This window comes from Ovis canadensis, chromosome 16, assembly GCF_042477335.2.
Source record: "Ovis canadensis isolate MfBH-ARS-UI-01 breed Bighorn chromosome 16, ARS-UI_OviCan_v2, whole genome shotgun sequence".
Taxonomy (NCBI): Eukaryota; Metazoa; Chordata; class Mammalia; order Artiodactyla; family Bovidae; genus Ovis; species Ovis canadensis.
Genome location: NC_091260.1, coordinates 33,600,581 through 33,619,771, shown reverse-complemented (window position 1 = coordinate 33,619,771; position 19,191 = coordinate 33,600,581). Strand labels below are relative to the sequence as shown.

The window sequence follows — 19,191 nt, the reverse complement described above, 5'->3', positions numbered from 1 at the left end:
TGAAATTTAAAGAAAAATGTACAGCATTATAAGTAGTCTCTGGGAGCCAGTGGAGCTACATGGAGTAAAAGAAGCTGACATTTACAGGGAGTAAATGTCACAGAGAAGGTGACATTGAATTAGGTGTTGGAGGTTGAATATGATTTCTATCAAAAGATATGAGTCACTGTTTACATGTTTTAAGCATTTTTACAATGAAAAGACAATGTTGCTTTTTATAAAACTGTATTGGTTTATCATATCAAAGTTTGTCATATTCATCAGGACTAACTACCCCTTTTTCTTACTTTTAGCCTTTTACTGAACAGTTTTTCATTATTAACTTTACCATGAGTGATTTATCATTTTGTGTCAATCACCACCATCTCAATCACAAATTTTTAAGCTTGAGGGTTTTTAAAAGTCAAATTCCTTAGTCCTTCTGGGATTTATGGTTGTATACAATAACAACTTATTTTTCATTATTAACCTAGTTTTATTAAGTATCATTTGTCCATATTTTATCTCCCATGGTATTATAATTTATTTTTTAAGTATTTATTTATATATTTGGGTCTTAGTTGCAGCACCCAGGATCTTTGATCTTCTTTGTGGCATGTGGGATCTATAGTCATGGTGTTTGGGATCTAGTTCCCTGACCAGGGATCAACCCCAGCCTCTTACATTGGTAGTGTACAGTTTTAGTGACTGGATCACTAAGGAAGTCCCAGTATTGTAATTTATTAAACTTGTAGGCTTAGCTGCATTCCAAGCATCTGTATTCTGTTCCATCACTCTAGTCTTCTATTTTTAACTTGTATCACGCAATTTTATCCCCTGGTGCTTTAGAATCATTTTTATGTATGATAGAGCAAGCTCCTCAGTGTCAGCCTTCTGTTTTTCTTCTCAGCTTTATAGAGTTTTCACTCTGGCAAGGGACTGATTTCCAAAGGCCAGAAGATTGGAAGCTGATACAATGAACAAGAAGAAATGGAAAGGTTTAGGGAAAAAGGAAACAGTAAGCTATACAGTTGGTGCTTCTCACTTCTTGCTACTGTGAATGCTTCAAGGAAAGACATCTCCTTATAATTAGTAACTCTATTTAAAATATTGGAAAATAGATGCATTATACATATTTGAATCATTGCTTGGCCCTGAGTCCTTTCTTTAAATGTCAGTAACTTGATTCAAGGGTGAGTGGGTGAAAAGTTGTCCTCAGTAATTATTTGTAGTGGATACAAAAACTCAAGAAATGTTTTTTAGAAAACATTGAAACTTTTAGGTTATAAAGACTTTGAAAAAGAAAGGAGAAATTAGGTCTCTGACTCTCAAAAACAATGAGCTGGGTGTCAGATTTCATTCTGGGTTCTTTTAATATATATGGAAATTATTTCCTCAGTCAGTAGTGTCTCAGTAATCAGATTGCAAAACTTTTACTTTTTACCTTGTGCGGCTCATTATAACTCATGGTTTCATTTTTAAAACCAAAATTTAAAACTAGGTTATATTTGGAAATAAAAACTGGTGCCATCACATGTAGATCTTGACCAGCATCATGTTTGCAGGTCCACTGGAAGGTCATAGTTGAGATAAGAAGCCTAAGATATAATTGAGGAGTGTCTGTTTTGTTCACCACCATAACTCCAGTTGCCAGACAGTTCCTGAAGACACATAGTAGGCACTCAATAAACATTTTTTGAATGGCTCTTGGTATCAAACATGAGTTCAGTTCTGTTCAGTTGCTCAGTCCTGTCTGACTCTGTGACCCCATGGGCTGCAGCATGACAGGCCTCCCTGTCCATCACCAACTCCCAGAGTTTACTCAGACTCATGTCCATTGAGTCAGTGATGCCATCCAACAATGTCATCCCCTTCTCCCGCCTTCAATCTTTCCTATCATCAGTGTCTTTTCCAATGAGTCAGTTCTTCCCATCAGGTGGCCAAAGTACTGGAGTTTCAGCTTCAGCATCAGTCCTTCCAATGAACAGGACTGATTTCCTTTAAAAAATGGACTGGCTGGATGTCCTTGCTGTCCAAGTGACTCTCAAGAGTCTTCTCCAACACCACAGTTCAAAAGCATCAATTCTTCGGCACTCAGCTTTCTTTATAGTCCAACTCTCACATCCATACATGACTACTGGAAAAACCATAGTTTTGACTAGATGGACCTTTGTTGACAAAGCAAACATAAGCTACAACCAGCAAAATAGCTCACTGAAGGAGTAGTTATAGAGCTAAGTCAGGGAGGCTGAGAGGCAGTCAGGGAGCAGAACACAAGACAGAGGAAGGCAAAAGATTTGAACAGGAGCCATAAATGGGGGTTTATGAGGAAGAGGGGAGAAGGCAATGGCACCCCACTCCAGTACTCTTGCCTGGAAAATCCCATGGACGGAGGATCCTGGTAGGCTGCAGTCCATGGGGTCGCGAACAGTCGGAGACGACTGAGCGACTTCACTTTCACTTTTCACTTTCATGCATTGGAGAAGGAAATGGCAACCCACTCCAGTGTTCTTGCCTGGAGAATCCCAGGGACGGGGGAGCCTGGTGGGCTGCCGTCTATGGGGTCACACAGAGTAGGACACGACTGAAGTGACTTAGCAGGAGCAGCAGCATGAGGAAGAGGAGAGAGACCTTCTGGCATTACATATAGTATGTGAATGAAGAGCTTATTTGACTGACTGGACCTTGTATTTATGAAATATTTAATTGTTTCTCAGAATGCTGAATTAAACATGCTATTTACATATTTTTAAATAGAACTGTGTACTAATGATTTAAATGTAGGTCAGAGGTGTAATTACTGATTTTCTTTAATTCGAAGTCTCTTGAACATTGCCATTTTAGCTATACTTGAAAACAAAGTAGCAGAGTTAAGCATAATAAATTGTGAAAGTAAATGTGGAAATCGGCTTGCAGGCTCAGTATAATTACTTTGATTTCTGACTCAGGGAAATGTTAAGTGTATTTAGAACTCTAGACTTTTCCTAAATTGATAATAAAATTATTTCAAAGTTTGGAAAAAAAACAAACCCACTTTAACTCTGACTAGGGCTTGAAAGGGAAATTCAGGATAACTCCATACTGAAATCACCTCTTGAGCCTACTTAATAACTTTCTTTTTCCCTTATTCTGTAAATATTTAGCAACAAATCTGTCAACTTAGCACTATCCCTAGCAGAAGAAATAATGACCCCATTCACAGAATACTACTGCTATAACTTAATAGTAGAACTGCAATTCAGTTCTGAGAAAAGACCGAGGTATCAGCCCCCAGTGATCCATAAGGGATCTAAGAAAAGACCTGTGATCATCTTGGATAAAAAGGGTTCGGAATCACAGTGGAGGAAACTTACTGAATCAGCTGCAGGAAAAAAAAAAAGATGCTTGCAAAGGAAGAGACATGTAGTCTATGCTGAACATTTGCATATGTTCATCTCAAACCCTTAATCCTCAAGGTTTTCTGAGGTACCAGCAGTGATTCCAATCAATGAGAATTCTCAATAGTTATCTCTTTTGATTGATTCCAAATGGGAACTGATTGCTGATGGACTGTCTCCAGCTATTTAGTGAAGTATCAAAAAAGAAAGAGAGATTACAGCTTTGGGGAAAAGTATAAGCACTGAAATTCCCCTTACTCGATTTTACTCAACTTTATTCATTCTCAACTACCTAAAATGCAGATTTATTCATCAATTTAAAATATAGTATGTTACTTGAATAATGTAATCATATACCAGCTTCTCAAAAGATTAAATTATGGAAATTCACTCCCAATCTGAAAATAGTTGTTGATGACTTAACTCCGTGTAAGGAATGAGGCTAAATGCCTCATGTCAGTTGAGATGAGAGAGCCATTATTTTAGGATCCCAGGCAGGGTCAGGTTTAACTTGAACCTTAAAGAGTGAAAAGGGATCATTTAAAAAAAATGACATTCTTATTAGAAAAATGGTTAATAGGATGTTTTGAGCCTGCTTAAACTTCCTCCAAGATTCATAAATATTCATTGAATCAATTAGTTATTTGAAGCTTGATGTTTTGCTGCTGAAGGAAAATAATTATCTGCTAAGGTGGGTGTCCTGTCTGGAGCCTGAATTTATTTTAAAATGTGTGAAGGAAACTAGTGGGGACTATCATTTTGATCTCTGTAGAGGCATCTTTTAACTGAACTATAGAATTAACTTTTTCTGACCCAAAAGAAGCAAGATTTTTTTTTTTAAAGGAAAGAGATCTCCCACATGCTTTTCCTGATTCCTGAATCATGGATTTTAAGCAGCCATTTCTTAAAAATAGTGTTCTCATCCATTTATAAATAGAGTAAACCCTCTACTACCCATTATCTAGCTTTCCAGAACCTTTAGCTTTCCTGAAATTATTCAGATCCATAAATAATCCTATACCTCCAACTCTCCCCCGCACCTCCAGTTGCTTTTAAGGCAGGAAGGGGACTTCTGAGCATCTGGAAGGGACAGCATTTGGGAGAACTGAGGCTGAGCAGAGAGATGCTATGAGGTTAGTTCAGTGTCTGGTGTACCCGGGCAGAGAAGCAAAAGGTCGAGGCCCCTGACTGACCCTGTACAGAGAAGGCATCGAGACCAGAAGCAGGGTCGGGAGTGATAAGAGGCAAAGAGTGAAGAAACAGAATGAAGAAGAGCAGCGGCATTGGTCAGTGATGGATGCACCAGTCATCATGGGGCTGACGGGCAGATGGATGCCTGGGAAGGGAGCACAGACAACTCTCTTCACCAGCGGGCCCCTCAGCTTCCCTCCTCCCCAGACTGTAGCCCTTTACATGTTTCAGCATTGAAAGGTTTTATTTTCTTTGTTCAAGAGAGGGGACGAATAATTGCTAGCCAACACTAGTGGGCCAAAATGTGTCAGATGCTGGGTTCCAGCTGTCTAGGGAGGGAGGGAATATGTAAAACTGGGACAAGTAGATTCTTCCATCTGAGAGAGGAAATCGTGTGCAAGCTATTCATTGGGGATAAAATCTGGCATTTACAGGGTTAATTCTCATCTCTGTGCTATGCCGAGTGAAATGTACAATATATTCTATTTCTCCCTGGTTGGGACTTGGACTTAACAACACAATTATTATACTGTCCATGTTATTAACAAAGATCCTGTAGAAACATGCTAAATAATTTATGTACGCAAAGCAGTTTAACAATTGTGATCTAGATAACACTGTCAGGGAGGCAAGCTTTTTATTATAGGACTAAGTCTTCTGTGTTGTTATGATTTCTAGTTCAGCCTTTCCCAACTCAGGGGCCTTCCACATGGCATATGTTAGACAAATGCTTGCTGAAGTGAAAAGAGGTCAGAGTCAGTGTCACATTCAGCCAATCTAATCAGGAGATACAAAGCAGAGAGAATCTTTGTCTGGAGTCGGGGCGGGGGGCAACATACACCACCCCCTCCCCAACACACTGATGGTGGTAATTACCCCAGGCCAAGGATAAACAGGACAAATGTTCGTACAACTGTGCCAGCCTTAAGGAGAGACAGCAGCAAAGAGGAACCAGAAATATTATTGTTTATATGATGCTGAATGCATTAACACTGTTTTCCTTCTTGAAAGACAAGCAACTAAAGCACAAAATCCACAATAAGAAATGGCATACATTCTACATAATATTTGTTACACTGAGCACTGCCTGTGGCCACCTGCATCTTGGGTCACCCAGCATCATCCAGCATGCTGAATCTAAATCTGCTTGTGTATTTTCCTGGCATTTCTCTCTGTTGCTCTCTCTCCCCACCCCCCTACCCCCACACGCTCTCTCTCTCGCTCCTACATAAATCAATAAAACCTTTTTTGTCAGCCCAAGTTAAATTCCAAGCAACATGGGCAGGGAAACCAAAAAAAGGAAAAAAAAAAGTGATTAAAAAAAATCAGATTGGCTTCAACACACTGAATATAAGACATACAATTGGAGCTGAGACAGCTGACATGTTATTGACTGGAAATCATTCTCTGATCACTTATACCACAACCCCCACCCCCAAATGGCAGCCACACAGGGCTGTGACAAAGGGGGCTGTATTCCTGAGGATAACAGAAGGGCACAGGCGAATAATTTCCAGAGAAACTGAGTGACAGAGCTGGTTTCTAACTTATTATTCCGGGGCCATGCCTTTTGATGTCCTGATTTAATGTGGCTGTAAGCCTGAACTAATCTGACATAATAAAAACTTAATTGGCTACTTCCAATTAACATTTCCCTTTAATCTGGCTATTTGTTTTCCTCTAACATAGATTGCTGTTCCTCAGGGCAGGATACACTTTGTGTGTTGTGCGTGGTGAAACGATGTTCGTGTTTAGGGTGCAGTTATGAACTGTAAGTCGCTCCTAGTAATTGCATGTCTGACCACTGAAGTGGCTGTATCTCCTGGGCTGCTGCCAGGCTGGACGGCACTGGATGTTGGGATTGAGAGCCGGCAGGATGGGCGGGAGGAGCTGGGGGCATCTGGATAATGCGGTGTTTGGGGAGGGGAATGCCTACTGCCCGGGCTCCTGCTTCTCCTCGGTGATGCTTCTGTCAGGCAGAGGAAGCTTCCAGACTGAAAATTCCCAGTGGGCAAGCATTTTGGAACCCAAAGAACTGCTGAGTATGGGGACTTCTGAGCAGTGTGCATTAGTATGCAAACTTTCCCATTATAGCTGATTTTATTATACTTTCCTTTTTGAAGTTAAACAATTTCTAGCATGCCAAATAAGGTTTATGAATTTATCATTCAGATGAATGTGGTATTCATCAACCCATGAAATATTAAAACCTATACAAGTATTTAATGAAATAACTTTTATTTTTTGTAATTATTGATACATTTTGATATACTTTTGCCTTCTTTTATTTTTTGGCCTTTTATTTGGAAATAATTTCAATCATGGATAATTTGCAAGTATAAAAATAGTACAAAGAACACCCATACACTCATATACCCTTAACCTAGAATCACTGGTTAACATTTTGCATGGTTGGCTCTGTGGTTTGCATGCGCTCTCTCTCTGGCTCTTCCTCCATATGCATTATGTACATTTTATTATACATATAATTTTATTCTAGAGGAACTGGAGGTATGTTACATATTTCATGGCCCTTTACCCCAAACATCAGTGCACATATTTCCTAAAACTGTAAACACATTTAACATTGATAGAATTCTCTCGTCTAGTCTATCTTTTATATTTTAGTTTTATCAGTTGATCCAACCAGGGGTCCCCAAGCTCTGGGATCTAATGCCTGATGATCTGAGGTGGAGCTGCGGTAATAACAACAGAAATAAAGTACACAATAAATGCAGTGCGCGTGAATCATCCCCAAACCTCCTCGCTACTCCTGGTCTGTGGGAAAACTGTCTTCCATGAAACCAGGAGGGGAGGTGCCAAAAAGGTTGGGGTGCGCTACTTTATAACATTCTCCCCTCCGGTAGAAGATCCGGCATAGGGGCAGGGAGCACTTTTGTTTGCCATGTGTCTTTAATCTCTTTCAACACGGAAAAGTTCTCCAGCCTTTCTTTGTCTTTTCTAATACTGATGTTTGGGAGATACCAGAGTATCGCCGCCTCTCCCCATTTTGAAATAGCACATTCCTCACTTGCCTGATAGCCCCTCGTGATCACGCTTAGGTCATATTTCTTGTCTGGAACACGGCACAGGGGATGTTGCGTCCCTCTCAGGCTATCACATCTGGAGGGACACCGAGGGCATCTGTCCCTCCATGGTGATGTTGACTCTAATCAGCCAGTCGAGTGTTTTCTGATTTCTCCACTAGATAATTACTGTTTAATTTTCTCCCCCATAACTAATAAGCTGTCTGGTGGGAGGCACTTTAAAGCCATGCTAATAGCTAATTCCTCATCAAGATTTCCCTCTAGGTTTAGCATCCATTGATGCCTCTTGCCTGATCCAATCTTTAATAAAATATGTACAAAATTAAGATTTTCCAATTTCAGCACTTCTTCCCCATCTGCCACCAGCTCTCAGTATTCTACTTGAAGCGAAATTCTCCCATTTATTTATTTACATATCTGTTTATCATCAGTGTGGACCTATGAATTCCAGTTTTTCCCAGTGGTTTATAAACTGGAAATAGAATTTTAATTGAATGGTTTATTTACTCATTTATTCAGTGATTATTTATTGAGTGTCTATAGTAGGCAAGGCACTCGATACATTGTGGGGATGCAACTGGGAGCAAAACATAGGTGCAACCATACGTCCCCATTTCTTACAGATACATTGTGCCTGTACATATACCCAGAAGTTTGAAGACAGCCATAGTCTAGAATGACTTGTCTGTCAAACACCGACATGTTGAGAACGGTCCTAGATCTCGAGGGTACTGAGTCCCTACCCTCAGGGAGTCAAGTGGGGGAGATATCAACAAATAAGTACATAATAAGTAAGGTATCAAAAGAGTTACTGCTTCTGAAAAAGGCTGCAAGAGAAAAAATAAAACAGAAAAACAGGAGCTAGGATAGAGGATGATTCCCAAGGTAACACAGAGGCTGCTGCTGCTGCTGCTAAGTCACTTCCGTCGTGTCCGACTTTGTGCGACCTCATAGACGCCAGCCCATCAGGCTCCCCCGTCCCTGGTATTCTCCAGGCAAGAACACTGGAGTAGGTTGCCATTTCCTTCTCCAATGCATGAAAGTGAAGAGTGAAAGTGAAGTCGCTCAGTCGTGTCTGACTCTTAGCGACCCCATGGACTACAGCCTACCAGGCTCCTCCGTCCATGGGATCTTCCAGGCAAGAGTACTGGAGTGGGGTGCCATTGCCTTCTCTGAACACAGAGGCTAGCCATGATTAAATAGAATGGTAGGAGGACAGCTTCGTAATGGTTTCTCATGAATGTTTGAGTGGTGTTTCTCTGGGCGGATTTCAGTCCATTTTTCTCCTCTTTTTCTCTTCTTTTGCTTTTCCATGATCTTCTAGCTTGTTTGCAGCAGCCTCCCAAGGAGGACTGGAGCATACTCCTAATGTAGCACCCTTTGTAGGTGCAGCCTTCAGATTAGAAATTTCCCAACTGTGATTGCGTATCAGTAACTTTTATGCCACAACACAAAAAACGACCAAATAGTGTGGTACATATATACAGTGGAGTATTACTCAGCCATAAAAGATAATGAACCTGGGTCATTTCTAGTGATGCAGATGGACCTAGAGTCTGTCATACAGAGTGAAGTAAGTCAGAAAGAGAAAAACAAATATCATCTGTTAACACATATATATGGAATCCAGAAAAGTGGTACAGATGAATCTACTTGCAAGGCAGGAATTACGATGTAGATGTAGACAATGGATGTGTGAATACAATGGGAGGCCGGGGGGTGGGACCAATTGGGAAAGTAGTACTGACATATATACAGCACCATGTGTACGATAGCTAGCTAGCGGGAAGCTGCTGGAGGGCAAGGAGCTCAGCTCGGTGCTCTGCGACGACCTAGAGGGGCGGGAAGGGGCAAGGGAAGGTGTAAGGGAGGTTCGAGAAGAAGGGAATATATGGAAAGCTACACGCGTAGCTGATTCACTTTGTTGTACAGCAGAAGCTAACACAACATTGTAAGCAATTATACTCCAATGAAAAGGAAATGAACAAATAGCCAAACCAAGAGAGTTTACACAAAATAAGACCACCTACAGCAAACATTGAACAGACATTTAGTAAGAATGCACTCTGTGCCAGGCCACAGAAAACGTTGATGGACAAAACAGTGCCTCTTCTCAGGGGCTTGAAGAGTCCAGTGAAGACTACAAACAAGTAAGCAGGCAAGGTGCTATGACAGGTGTGATCACAGTGCTAAGCACAGGGCCCTGGGGGCCTCCCTGGGGGAGGTTATGCAAGAGAACTCCAGCCCAGACATGGTGGGGGCAGGGCAAGCAGGCAGGAAGTGAAGCCCATATTTAAGGGTACAAGTTGGCCAGAGACCACCAGCTATTCCCTGCATCCAGGTGGCAGGGGTAGCATTGCCATGACACATCAGACACCCTGATTCCCTAGTTCCCCACTACACGCCCAGTGCCTGGCACGTGGTGGATACTCAGGAACTATTTCGCTAAGAGTCAGTGGGTACATGCATGAGAGAGTTTGTCCTCAGAAGTCAAGATAACCTTGATAAAATTCAACATAAAATTCCTTATAATATTTAGCATATTTGATTCTACTCCACTCCAGTACTCATGCCTGGAAAATTCCATGGATGGAGAAGCCTGGTGGGCTTCATTCCATGCGGTCGCAAAGAGTTGGACACGACTGAGTGACTTCACTTTCTTTCTTTCTTTCTTTCTTTCTGTACTGTCAACTTGACACTGTAGCTGTAGCTACATATTGAAGAAGAGGATAGAACAGTTTTAGAGCCTGCTGCTATTAAACTATTTCTGCTGATGCCTGTAAATAGATGGGTTGTAAAACACATTATTTATACCTGGAAGAACTGACTTCACTCATCCATTTAATTTTTCCAATTAACTGAAAGCCGGGTGACTTGGCTTTGGTCCGTTATTTGTGGTCAAAATTTAGCATCACAGTCCTGATTAATTAGTGATAAGTCATTTAGCTTAAAAGAGCATAAAGTACATGATGGCAAATTTAGAAGATGAAAATTAGGCCACAGAGTAGCAATGCATTCAAGTGCTGCTCTTTGTTATTAAAAATATCACTGCTAGAGTGGAACTAATAGAAGCTGCATGGGGAATCCAAGGCGAGGGTTCCTGACCTAGACTGGAGACCTATCCCATCCTGACTCCCAGCCCCCTTTCCCTTTACTTGGGACACGCCCACTCGGCTTCCTTGCCATTCTCTTTGCTGTGGGGAATGTGCATCTTTATAAGTAAAATAAAGGGCATCGTTATCAAGATAAATGCACGGTGGACTTGTGTGTCAATAAGATGTTGGTGTTTATTTGTATGAAAAATTTAGCTTGTCATCCACCATGACTCCATGGAAAAGTACTTTTGGAATATAACCTCCTCAGTATAACAATAGGGGTTGAAAGTGCGAGTCCTGAGTTAGAAACTTGGATTTAGTTCCCAGTGCCACTACTTAATGCTTTGCATCAGATTCCTCATTGTAAAATGGGAATTTCAAAAGTACCTACATTACGAGGTTATTGTAAGAATGAAATGGTTACTATATGTAAAGCGCCTCAGTGCAGCGACCCACTGATGCTCTCTAAGGCTCCTTTCAGAAATTTTGAGTGTCAAGAATGGGGTGCCAGAAGCCTAGACTTATCACTCCTGCTGGGATGTGAGCAATTATTAACCAAGAAATTTGCCTGTTTCCCTTTCTTGTATGGTGTTCAGGATATTCTATAATTGGTTAATATTCACAGGAAATAATGTTATTGAGAAAATATACTTGAGAGCCCATCATGGACCTAGCTCTATGCTAGATGCCTTGGTTCATCTAAGTACAGCTTGATTCTGCCCTCAAGGAGCTTACAGTTTAGTTACCGGAGACATGGAAAGGACACATGTCTAACAACACCAGTACAACAGGCCCAGTACTTAGTACTACAGGCAGTGCAGACTGTCAGTGAAGAGTCTTGATGAGTATTACTTATATATCTTAATCTTCCAAAGAAAGACATTATGTATGCATTTACAAAGCAGTTTATATAACAATGTGAGTTACATGATCCCATTCTCCCCCCTCCTTTCTCTCTCTTTCACACATATGCACACACACATGGCAAGAATGCATTTAGAAGGATACACACCAAACTGCTAATTGTGAACATCTCTGACAAAGGGAGCGAGTCTGAAAGCAGAGGTTACATTCTGCTTTTTTGATTTCTTATATGTTGATTGAATACTTTCTATAATAAATGTTTATTATTTTTAATCAGGAAAAACAGTGTAATATTTTCTTTTAGTAACAATATATCAAAGTCCCTGAAAAAGTTCAATTTATCTCTGAGAGTCATGATTCTAACTTGATAGTCATACAACTTGTTCTTCGATTACAAGTGAAAATTATGCATTTCATTAATGTATGTATTTGCAATACTCACAAACACTGTTTGTCATTTTGGAATGATAAACAGCTTAAATCCATATACTACTTGTGCTAAAAAAAAAAAAAAAACAAAGAAATTCAGGATCTTGTTTGATAAAGAATTTAAACTGTTTCCAAGATAACTAATCATATCTCTAGAAAGATTAGCCAAGCTTGTACCTCCTTCTTCATTTTCATTGCCCAGCTCTTTTCGTTTCCTCATGGAAACCTGAAACTTTGACCCACCTACCCACACACACACATAGACACACACACAGCTTCACATTTTACTTGCTTTCTATGAAGGACAAAAGGTACAACAAAACTAAATATATGCTTATTGATCTTTGAACTGTTTACTGCAGGCAGCTGTTTCATGATCTTTTCTGTCTTTAAATATCATAAACGATGACAGCCAAATGTTATGCAATTGTTCACAGAAGAAGCATATTAATCTTGTATGAATTCCCAGGTAACTGTCCTTACATTTATGACCTTTCTTCTTGCTTTTCTCCTGCACAGATATTGTAACCCAAGAATATGGCAATAATATCTAGTAAAATATTAAATTTATGGTTTAATTCTCTTTACCAGAACTATCCGGTAGCCACATAACTAATTTTTAATTCCCTATCAGTCACATTTTAATAGCAAAAAGAACTATGGAAAATTAATTTTTAAAGTCTTTTATTTAATGCAAGTTATCTAAGATATTACCATTTCAACATGTAAACAATATCAAGATCATGATTGAGATATTTTACACTTTTTTTGTATGAAATCTTCAAAATCCAGTGTTCACTTTACATGTATAGCACATCTCAGTTTGGCGACTGGAAACCCCAGTCGCCTTTTGTGGCTGAAGGCTCTTATATCAAACAGCTGAGATCAAGACAGTGGTTGTTACTTTCTTAAACCTGCTGTTATCATTTTATTCTTGGCAAATTTAAAGATTCAAGATATTTCATAAGGTTTCTTTCCTTCCTAAAATTTAGTTCATAAATGTGTCAAATTGCCTACCTTAATAGAAAATATTTTATTTTTACTTTGCATCACTATTAATTTATCCCTTTGATGGATTTTTCCTACCAATAACTAGCCTTCTAAGGAAACTACAATATAAATACTTCTTATTTAGTATCTGTTAAATGATTTTCAGCAAAAGGTATAGTCTTGACTTTTAGACAGATGTAAAGTGAATGCATTCTGAAAAAGTTATTTTACTCATATGAGCGAAGTAAGCAGGTGTTATAACTGTTTCAAAGGAAAAGTCAGAAAAGCATGAATTTATATGGAGGTAAACAATGGTGAGATGAGTTTCAAAAGGGAACATAGCTGTTTGTCGCACAAGAGGGAAGAAGTCAGTTCAATCACTACCAGGTAGGACTGAGCTCACAGTCAGATACTTACCATTTACAAAGAGTTGCAAATTAGCTCAAAGACATTGAGTAGAACTAGAATCTGATCATCCAAAAGGGTATACTGTAGATGATGCAGAGTTATCCATTAAAACACAGAATGGTTTTTAAAATCACATTAGTAAATCTTGATATATTATTGGGTTGGCCAAAAAATTCATCTGGGTTTTTCTGTAACATGTTACAGAAATGAACATTTTGGCCAACCCAATACTTTTGTTATATGTTGCTGAAATGTGGTTATAACATATCATGAATATACAGAATATATCTCCAATGATAACAGGCTATCAGCATTAACTACATTTTATGTCTGTTCTCATTAAATTATATTTATTCAATTATTCTTACTTAAAATTTGAAGCACATTAAAAGTTTGTATATCTACATCTAATTTGCCATTTGTTGTTCAGTGGCTAAGTCTTGTCAGACTCTTTGCAACAAGTTATGGAAACTAAGATACTTTTTAAAAATTAAATTGGCTCATTATCTCTTGTCTCTAGGTTTACCATCTGCTTCGATAAAACCCTTTATCATGACTGATAAAAGGTTGATATTTTAACTAAGCTGAGGTTGGCTTCCTCCGTATTTGGAACAACTTGTGTTAAGAAACTAAAGAGTTGGTGGGGGGTGGGGGGTGGGATGGGGAATAACAAGGAGAAGACAGATAAAATGGTAGACCCAGAGAACCCACATTATATATATTATGACTAAAACGTATCTGTACTTAGGCCTTTGAATCTGATAATCCATTTAAGGCTACCTTGGCATCAAGCCCCAGTTCTGTTTTATTGTAAACTTAGGCAAGTCTGAAAGATTATGCTTCATTTTTCTCTTTGATGAATCATAGAGTGATATTAGATGCTTGTTAACCACCTCCAGCAATACGATTCTTTGAAAGGAAGATCTCCAAAAGTGCATTTTCACCAAAGCACCTCCCCCATAGGTATTAAAACAATGGGATACAGAACCTGGCCCCATGCTGAAACCAGCCTTCCAGCACTAGATAAGTAGGTTTGGCTCTTTCCAAGCAGTCTCCCTGCCCTCCTGGTGGTGTCATCCCCCCCATATGATGAGAGTTTGCAGGCTGTCGCAAAGGAACAGATGACCAAGCTTTTTGCACATTCTGTGGGATTATCACTCTGTTTCAGCTTTCACTGAAGTTCCCGCCTCTCAAGTTCATAAGATAGACATTGAATAAAAATTTGTGTTCCTATGATTTAGAAATGAAAGCACAATGATTTAGAGAAGAAAGCCATTTTCTTTTGCCTCACAAGCGGAAAAAGAAATACAGCAGAACGAATATGCCAATGCAGGGAGAAATGGCTGGTGGCATCCTAACAGGACATATGGGAGTGTTGGGAAATTCCTTGTGGGACAGGGTGACAGAGCTGAAGAACAAGGATGGGAAGTCAGGAGCCGCAGGGGCTGCACCCAGCTCTGCTAATCTTACTCATCCTCAGGGAGCCTTGCCAAGCTTACCCCAGGTGTGATCATGTTCCTCTAATTGGATAAGCTTTTATTTTTAATTAATTCTTTTAAAAGTAAGAAAAAATAGCATTGGAAAGTATTAAAATAAATCAGCATTTTTTTTGGCAAGCATCAACTTTTAGATCCCTTGGTAGAACCCAGCTCATAAATGTGTGATGTAGTGGGTGCATCCTCAGTTGCTCAGTCATGTCTGACTCTTAGATCCCATGGACTGCAGCCTGCCAGGCTTCTCTGTCCATGGGATTCTCCAAGCATGAATACTGGAATTGGTTGCCATTTCCTTCTCTAGGGGATCTTCCCAACCCAGGGATTAAACCAGCTTCTCCTGCATTGCAGGCGGATTTTATATATATATATATATCATCTGAGCCACTAGGACAGCCCTGAATGTGTACTGTATGGATATAGAAAAGGAGTGTCAAACTTCAGAAAAGAGCAAAGTCCCCTTCAATTTCTCCTTCAGCCTGAGGACCAGCAATCTCCCCTCCTTGTAAATTTACAAAGGCCTAGCTTCCTGAAGATGTCTCTGGATCTAACCTCCATCCCGTGTGGCTATGGTCAAGGTCTGTAGGTCAGAATGCAGGGCGGTATGTGCAGCCGGGCCATGACATTTAGAAAGCAGCTGCTGTGTACTTATGCTAGGGGCTTTCAGGGTGAACATTTCCATGGAGTAGTTTTATCAACTATTTCTCTTTTCAACACTTCCTATTATCTGTTATGACCTTTTTCCTAATAGAAGGAAGTGTTAAGGAGAACACTGGCCTTAAGAGTTTCTTTTTCCAATGCATATCATAGTTACTATTTTCAAGCACTAACTTTTTTGATAAAATATACTTTTGAAATACTGTATTTCGAAATTCAATTGACTTTCTTCAAAACTGTCAAGAAAACCAACTTTTCAAAGTGAAAAAAAAGAGATAATCTGTTTTTAAAAATGACAGATTATGTACTGTTTGGGGGAAGTAAAGTTAATAGTGAACAGACCCCTAACTTTCTAGGCACAGTAAATGCATTCACAGCCAGCACCTTCTGCTCCTTCAGGCCCAGAGATCCAGATTGCCTTTGGAGGCCTGGACTATTAGACTATCACTGACTTTTCCATCTCCACCTCCCTCAGCTAACATTTTCCTTCCACTTGCTTTACTGCAGATCAGAGAAGAAATGGTCGTGGAAAAGGTCCCTACCATAAGGTTGTCTTTCTTTCCTCTTTTCAGTTGGATTGTCTATTTAGAAAGAGAGCACATACTCATTTTGGAAAATGTAAATAATGCATCATCATGAATAAAGAAGAAAGCCCAGATGCTTGTAATCTTACCTCCATCGGTATTTCTTAAAAAAAAATTTCATGCTTCTCTTTTTAGAGAGTATATAATTTAATGTGAATGGAACGATACTGAACATATTATTTTGCAACCTGATATTATTATCATTCAAAAATACACTGTGGGGATCTTTCCATGCCAATCTTTTTCATAACTGACATCGCCCTTTTCGTGGTCATACAGTGTTTCACTCTGTGGTCCATCATCTAGCATTGATCTAATCAGCCGCTTGCGGACGAACGTGACAGCCAAAGATGAAACCGAGATAAAGCGCATAAATAAGACTGTAGGTCCAAGGCAAGGTCCAGAGACAAAGCCATCCAGTAGTGCCAGGTGGAACTACGAGAAGATCGATGCCAAATTCAAGGCAGCAAATGATCAGCTGAGGAGATGGAATATCCAGATGTTCTGGCAGTGTTAAAAGAAGGGGTTGTTATCATTACGAACATGATGCCAGAGCTCCTCTATGAGCCAGAAATTATTTGTGGGGTTCAGAGTCTAGGAGGTAAACATAGCTCAGCTAAAGATATAGTCAGAGCCTTCAGACTAGATAACGGCTTAATGCAAAGGTACAAAGGCAAAAAGACATACCTGTTAGGCTGTACACACTAGTACAGGCTATGATGTACAAGCTGATATCCAGCCAGGAGACACAGGCAGGAGCTGATTCCCAACATCCAGGTGAGGGGCCTAGGTTCCACAGGGTGCGAGGAAGAGGTAGGGAGTAGACTTCAGGGAACTGAGGACAGCATTTCTGAATCTGATGCATGAACATAGGACCACAAAACCTGGGAGGAGACACAGGACAGGAACTTTCAGAACCTTGCCCTGGAAATCCAACAAGTGCTCTGGATTTCAGAGAAAGCTAAATACTGCTGATGCTGCTAGTTGAAGACAAAGCCAGGTTATCTGTGATGTCTTCACAACAGACCAACACTTTGTAAAGAAGGTATGCAGTTTTCTAGTGAATTGAAGAGCTGCAGGCAGCCAGATCTCAGAAATCAGGCCAAAGTAACACACTTGATAATTCTCAGCTAAGAAAGGTGGGCTGAGTTTTGCCAAGCCATCTAGCTTTATCCCGTTCTACAGTTCCAGTGGGCACCCAGCCAGCAGATCCTTAGCTTTATTGTAGATGCTTTTTTTTTTTCACTCATTCATTCTTTCAATAAATATTTATTGAGCACCTGCTGTGTGTAAGACACTCTGCTCTGTGCTGCAAACAGATAAATAAAACATAGCCCTTGCTCATTTCAAAGAAAAAGAGAAATCATACTATACTACAACTGTGAGAGAGAATCTGTAGAGAAGTTTGAGTTGAAAGAGGAATATTTTTATGCACAAAAAGACTAGCATCACTTTACAAATCAGTAGGAGACTTGGGGTAGGAGAGCTAAGCATTCGGCTAATATTTCAAATAGTGCTTCTTATGAACTCCGTGGCGTCAAGGCACCAAATTAGTTAGGGTCATATTCATACTCACCAAATATTTATTAATCACCTACTCTTTGCCAGACATTATTCCAGGCCCTGGGGATACAATAGAAAGAAGAGAGACACTAAAATTTATGGCCTGGTGGTAAGGGAAGAAAATAAACAAGAAAAATACCAGTGACAAGAGCTATGCAGAGAATTAAGTTATAATAATGTGAGAGGCTGCTTTAGCCTCAGTGATCAGGCATGCCTCTTTGAGGATCTGATTTTGAAGCTGAACTCTGAATGGAAAGAAGGATTAATACAAAACCTCCAAGCCTGGAATGTATGCAGTAAGCCTGTAGGAACAGCAAGAAGAGGCTGTGACTGGAGTGGAGGGGCAAGGGGCAGGGTGGCAGGGGGAGAGGTCATTGTGGAGGCAGGGACCAGTCATGCACATGACTTTGAGGCCTGTAGGACATGGGGCAGAGCTATGGACTGAGCAGGCAGCACGCCCAATTACCTAGGTACTAAAAAGAAAAAAAAAGTAGGAAGATTCTTGATCTGGGTACTTCTTACCCTGTAACATTGATGGCACCACTGAGTAGAGTTTAAATTCCATTTTGTCAGAATCTGATTTTGGAAATGCATTTACTGCATTTTCATACATTGGGATCTAGTCATTCATTTCACATAAAATTGGTAAGTGCCTACTAGGTGGAGAAGTAGCAGTCGAGGGGAGATGTGAATGGCAAGAAGAGGCTGACCACATGAAGACTGTCTAGGGCTGGAGGAGCTTTCCAGGCAAAGGAGGGAACAGCAAGTGGGAGAACTGCAGCCAGGAGCTTGCTGAGTCCAGAAGGGGCTAGAAGGCCTGGGTGGCTGGGGCCCAGAGGGCAAGGGCAAGAGTGTTAGAGGCACAGCATCTGGTTCAGGGGGCTCCTTAGGCTGTGGCTCTTCCGTGTGTTACAAGAAGCTGAGGTAGTGTCCTAATGCTTGCATTTTGAAAAGATCCCTCCCACTGCCATGTAGAGCTTAGAGTGTGGGGATCCAAGAAAGGAAACCCAGAGACCCACGAAGAGGCTGAGACCACAGTCTGTCTAAGATGTGATGTCCACACGGGCCAAGCAGTGGCCTTGAGGGAAGGGACAGTGAGAAGATTCAGAACAGATTCTGAAAGGAAACCAGGCAGGACATCACAATGACAGAATAGAGCAGAGGAACCATGAGTGGCTCCTGAGTTTGGATCCTGAGCTCCAGGGCAGATGATGGTGGCAGTAAGTTGTGGGGGAGACTTCAAGAGGTCAGCTTTGGGCAGCAGTGGGAATCAGAAGAGGGTTGAGGTAGCAGTGTATGGGATATATTTTTGATTGCTCATATTTGCAATTTCCACCAGACATCCAAGCAGCAGTGTTGAATTGGCAGTTAGATATTTGAGTGTGGGGCTTAGGAGAGAGGTCAGGGTTAGAGATGTATGCAAGGGGTCTCCAGCATTAAAACCCTGAAGCTTGTACACACTGGTCCTTCCTAGCACAGACTCGAGAAAGGATGCTGAACACATGCTTCTCTCT

General features: G+C 40.4%; 1 protein-coding gene across 5 annotated transcripts in view; it reads left to right on the top strand.

The window, feature by feature from the left end:
- RAB3C (RAB3C, member RAS oncogene family) overlaps positions 1–19,191 on the top strand; it is a 362,916-nt gene that overhangs the window by 246,217 nt on the left and 97,508 nt on the right. The gene's annotated exons all lie outside the window — the stretch shown is intronic.